This window comes from Miscanthus floridulus, chromosome 2 (genome assembly GCF_019320115.1).
Source record: "Miscanthus floridulus cultivar M001 chromosome 2, ASM1932011v1, whole genome shotgun sequence".
NCBI classification, from domain to species: Eukaryota; Viridiplantae; Streptophyta; class Magnoliopsida; order Poales; family Poaceae; genus Miscanthus; species Miscanthus floridulus.
In genome coordinates, this window is record NC_089581.1 from 48,438,233 (window position 1) to 48,444,233 (window position 6,001).

The window sequence follows — 6,001 nt, forward strand, 5'->3', positions numbered from 1 at the left end:
GCAATATAATGTATTTTTTATAAATAATTCTCCACATATAATTATTTGATAGGAGGTTGAAGCAGAGCAAATGTGGCCATAGCCTCCCTGGTATTTTAAGTTCATTTGGAATAAATACTGATAGTTAAGCTTCAGTTTCAATATCTTCTATTGAGGTTACCATTGTTGGCACTTTCTAGATCTCACTTTAAACTCCATCAAGGTTACCATCGTTGGCACTTTCTAGATCTCACCTCAAAGTTCAAACACCATCGTGATTTTGAGCGGTGTGAATTGTGATGTACATATAGGTAAACATCTTTGTGAGTATTATATTTTGAAAAATAAAAATGGCATGCTTCGTTGTGAATTGAGTGATGATTTGCTTGGGAGTTGCAGCGAGGACAAGCCGAACCATGTAGCTGAACTTCATAGCAGTAAATTCAATTCTGTTAGGAATCTTGGAGAAAAGCAAGAACTCAAGGAGTTTTCGAATGTGCCTAATAAACTAAACATATCGGTATTTCTAGTAAAAAAATCCAAACGTGGCCAATCAATTCTAGTATTCTACGACGACACCCTGGTGCAGACTCTGGCGTCCTTGTACACCTTGCCGGGGCGGCAGACGTAGCCCTGCTCCGGCGCGCAGTGCTCGTCCCGCGAGCACACGCACATCCCCTCGAGCGCGCATCCGGGCGCGTCCGTCGTCGGCGACCTCCCGCCGATGCCGAGCATCATGTCGCTCCAGTCGCTGGAGAAGAGTCCGTCGGGGTCGTAGGCGTCCTTGACGCGCAGGAACTGCGGCAGGCCCGGGTACTTGCGCGCTGCGCCGACGAAGGCGAGGTTGCGGTTCTTGCCCCAGTGCGGCAGGCCGCCGTACTTGAAGATGCCCATCTGCTCGATCTCCTCCAGCACGTCCTCGAACAGGCGCGCCCGCCCCGGGTCGCGGCTGCGGTAGTAGGTGAAGTCGAAGTCCACCATGTCCCCCGACGGCTCCCCGCGCCGCGCGGGCTTGCCCAGGTGCGCCGTGGACGCCTTCACGTACCGCATGAGGATGCCGTCGTAGAGCTCCACGCCGCACAGCGCCCTGGGCTCCAGGTCCCGCAGCCGCTGCACCTCGGCGACGAACGCGGCGGCGCGGCGCAGGGGGAGGCTGAAGGTGGTCTGGTGGAAGAAGGTGCCGCCCCGCACGCGCGGGTCCCAGGGGCACGCCGTCAGCAGCGCGTCCTCGGGGCCCGTCACGCACCCGCCGGATGCCTGCATCCGGTGCTGCGGTCCCACCACGGGGTACCCCGTGAACAGCCCGCCGCTGCAGCCCGTACCCGGCCACCGACAGCGCCGCGTGGGTCACCCACGACGTCAGGCACTTGCCGCTGCCGTTGCCGGCGCGCTCGAAGAGGTCCTCGGAGAGCCGGCTGGCCTGGATCACCAGCGTCGGGGTGGCGCGGAAGCCGATGAAGTCCATGGCGCCGTCGCCGGGCGCGGTCAGCGGCAGGCGGTCGTCGATGCGGTACACGGCCCGGCCGTGGCCCGGGAACCACGAGATGTCGGCGAACTCGTGCCGGTACCCGAATTTGGCCACCTGCTCCGCCAGGTCGTCGTCGTCCCGCTCCGTGAACGTCACCGAACGCTTGAACAGAGGTTGCAGCGCCAGCGTCACCTTGCATTGGGAATATATGCATAATTTTAGCTCCCAATCAAACTTATCCCGACTGGGAAGGCTTCAATATTTATCAAACAGCTAAATTGGACGATCCGGTGTTTCTTCTTTGATGCTAAATTAAAAACGGGATCTTAGAATTTTTTATGAATTCAAAGTCAGCCAAATAAAACGTCTCTCATCAAGAATATGAAGGGATATTAATATATTATATCCTTTATTAGATCATTTGCGACTTGTACACCCGATCAACCTGACTTTTATCCGTCTAACTAAATTATATTTTTTCGAAATTATATTGGAGTGTATGGGTGTATAAGCATCACAAAGTCAAACGCATTGATTGGCCACTGAATTCAAAAGGGGAGAAATGCATGGATAATTTGCTTTATTGCCAAAAGAGGAAATAATTCAAGCAAAACCCACATAGTTGTTGTGCATTGAGTTGTATGATAAGAAATATTGACAGTTCACTTGTACTTCAACATTCCTCACGTGCAATAGGAGCAGGAAACAATTATATGTTTTACTAAATTACGCAATTCGAATTCGAACTTGAGACCTTAAACCTTACCATATTATTGACCTATATGCACCGAGTAATTCAACCTACAAGTTTAAAGTGATAGAAAATATAGGTAGTTAACTGATACTTCAACAAAGCTTTGTTGTTCAATCAAGCGTCTGGCTATCTTATTACTACAAATAGAGGGATTTCTTTTGGGGCCATCATGTTGAGCCTCAAGAGGTAACACTTGAAAAACAAGATGAATCATTTGATTGTTTAGAAACAACATAAGAAGTCGACTATCATTTTAATCTACATAACTAGTATTGAAGTTAAAAGGGTATTCTTCTGGCTGTTTTTTTTTTACTTTTCATAATGTCCTCGTGCTCTTCTCTATCAATACATAGACCGACACCTATTGGTTCTTTTTTTTAAAAAAATGTCCTCATGCATCTCCCTATCCCATATGTGATCGCTCGTCCTTATACAAGTTAGAACAACATGCATCTAGCATTGATACGGAGTCTGATTCCATGGCGGATCCAACGACACTACGGAGTCTGATTTTAGTATACATATTGGAACATATGTCATGATTGTTGAATAAATCTCCAAGAACATATTGTCTAGGTGACACACAATAGCTTGTATGTTTCATTGCAACGCACATGCACGTTTGCTAGTAAAACTCTAATTACAATTTGTTACATCTATCTAGTTTTCTTAAAAAATAGCCAATTTTGTCATTGCTGAAAATAGTCTAAAACAACCAAATCTACCGGTGCAGAAAAGACGTGCATTGTTTTGTGTCACTACACGGGTGAAAAAGAATGTCACGTCCTAGCTCAATCGAATATTTGAATCGCCTTTGGAGAACGGAGAATAAGAATCATCAATCTTCACTTTAGTAATAACCCTATATTTTTTGATAAAAATAACCCTACATTTATATGTATACTAAATAAGTGTAAGTTTGGATATAGCCAGTTTACCTCAAACGACGAACCTAAACGCATCTGCCTATATAGTAATCTAAAGTGCCATGAATCAAAAAGGCCCGTCAAATGTCTTTGGCCCATAATAATAAATAAATATATATAGAAAGTACCATGGAGCCAACTATAAATTCCAAAACCATAATACTTATAGAAAATACTCCTCTATATATGTAAAAAAAAAGAAAGTAGGGCCGCACCATGCCGGCATGTGAAGAAAAGAAGAATAGCATGTTCTGATGTTCTAAACTGTAAAGTGATCCCTCCTAAGGAATGTGCTTTCCGAAAAAGCCAAAAACACAGGGGGTCTTGATTTGTACTAGATGTTATCTTAAAAAAAAAGGTTGTACTTGATGTATCATATATGCATGCATGTTTTCTACTCCAAGAATCATCGAAATGTTGCAGTCCACCAATAAATGTTGTAGTACGCACCGCTTTTGAGTGTGCAAGTAGGCATATGCTCAAAGCTCTCAAACATTATGGATCTTGCTTTTACGAAACAGATTTGCTTAAAAAACAATTTTACCTATTTGTCTCCTTATTAATTCCAAGTCATGTACAGTTGTTTTTAATGAACCAGAGCACGGGGACTACTATGCGAATTCATTCAAAAGGTAAAGAGTTTGGTACTTTGGTTAGGCTATTTTTCTAACCCATTGTTTCATGTCATGCTCTTTCAATATATTATGTCAAATGGGGAGAGAATAATGATACAACTCTTAAAATGTGTACTAGCACGGTGATATTTCATCCAATTAATTGTTGTATGATTTATCTTTATCTCTATGATAATGGGCCTAAAACAAGTGTATAGTTCGATTCTAAAAATTGGGTTTCGTACAAATCAAGCTGTATCTCCATGAAGATAAGTATGGCCATGTTCGATTGTCTTATAATCCGTACTTTTCAGCTTGTTTTTTTTTTCAGCCGGAACAATGTTTTTCTTTCGCAATAAATTAGCGGGAACAGTGTTTCGGCTTGTTTTTCAGTGAAGCGAACGGGGCCTATATACTCGGCCTGTTCGCTGGTTGGTTTCTAGGCTGATAAACCTGGCTGGTGCAGGTTTGTTGTGAGAGAAAAACACTGTTGTCTGACTGATAAGCCATAGCTGAAACCAATAAGCAACCAACTATCGCTTCTACCCATGTCAGCAAAAATGTCATGTAGATATAGAGCACCTAAGTAATGCCAAAGATAACACCTGTTATTGGAAGTAGCCGTATATAGATGACATCTATAAGAGGAAAAAAATAAAAACAATAAACGAAGTCACTTCTAGCACTGTAGAGATCACGGGTTGATTATGCCGGCTTATTAATAAAGAAAAAAAATCACGTACTATATAGTTGAACAAGAAGAAAAATAAAAAGTTACAAACACTGTTGTATATATAAAACTACTTGGAATACTTTTTTTCCTGAAATCTGAAAGAAAAGAAATGGCAGTACACAAACACTTGATGCCAAGTAACGAAGCAATGCAATGAAATGTAGAATCCAACTAGATTATTAAGCTGATGTAGAGGACGGACCAGAGAGATAGGTTACCTGAGAGATGAGGCCGAGGACGCCGAGAGAGACCTTGGCGGCGTCCAGGTCCGGATCACCGGCGGTGAGCACGCGCACCTTGGCGTACCCCTCGGCGGCGGGGGCCGGCGTGACGATGCGCATCCCGACGACGTACTCGTGCACGGCGCTGCCGTTACCCCAGAGCGAGCTGCCGTGCGCGCCGGTGCCGAGCATGCCGCCGACGGTGAGCCCCCACCAGTATGGCGCGTAGGGAAGCGCGAGCCCGGCCCTGGCGGCCTCCGCGACGAGCTGTTGCAGCGTGACGCCGCTCTCCACCGTGACGTGCCCGGACGCGGCGTCGACGGACACGACGCGGTCGAGGCGCCTGGTGCTGATGACGAGGCCGCCGGCCTCCCCGGCGCGGCCGCCGCTCCCGCTCCCGGGGCACGCCAGCTGCGGGATGCTGTGGGAGTAGCGGGTGGCCGCCTTCATCTTGGTCCCCGACGCGGCGCCGCGCGCCACGGCGCGCACCAGCTCCTCCTCCGAGGTTGGGAACGCCGCGGCGGCCGCGCGGCACGTCGAGCGGTCCGGGAACACGCCGTACGCGCTCAACACGGTGCAGTCGGCGCCGGCCGTGCCGCCGCCGCCCGACGAGCACTGTATGGGATCCGGCGGCGGGCTGGCGAAGGCGGCTCCGTGGTCGGATGCGGGGCCGACCAGCAGGACGCTGGTGAGGGTGACGAGGACGAGCGGCAGCATGCTTCGCTTGACCCTGATGAGGCTGAGGACGACGTTTCCGGCGACGGGAGTAGCTGTTGTGCCCATTGTATAGGAGGAGTACAGTGCAGGCATTCGTTCGAAGCAGCTAGCTAGCAGCTGCCGGAGCGAAGCTTTGCAGGGAGCATGGCAGCAGGTCTATATATGCAACAGCTATAACCATGTGCCTGTAGTCACTTGTAAAGTAGTGTTGAAGAAAGGAAAGGATATATATGGACAAATGGTGGCTTGTATATATTATTGTACAAATGGCTTCATCATATTGTCTTTCCAAATTCCCATCGTCCAGTCAAGAATGTACTGCCTCCGTCCAGGCGAGAATGTAATTCTAGTTTTCCGAGTCAATCATTAATTGCATAGTGCCACACGTAAAAAATGTTCAAACTTAACTCAAACTAATCTCGATGTGACTGCGACCCCTTTTATGAGTGCAGTCTTGTATTAATTGTAACAAGATTATTAATTGTGAATTACTCGTAAGCAGGAAGCTATAACTACGTAAAACATGGGGTATAACTGGAGTTGGAGCTATCCCTTGCTTGTTTTCCAGTTTATGCTAATCTTGAGTTCT

At 47.1% G+C, this 6,001-nt stretch overlaps 1 pseudogene; it reads right to left on the bottom strand.

Annotated features, from left to right (window-relative positions):
• Positions 1-432: 432 nt before the first annotated feature.
• LOC136538720 (L-gulonolactone oxidase 2-like) lies at positions 433-5,553 on the bottom strand (annotated as a pseudogene).
• Positions 5,554-6,001: the final 448 nt, after the last annotated feature.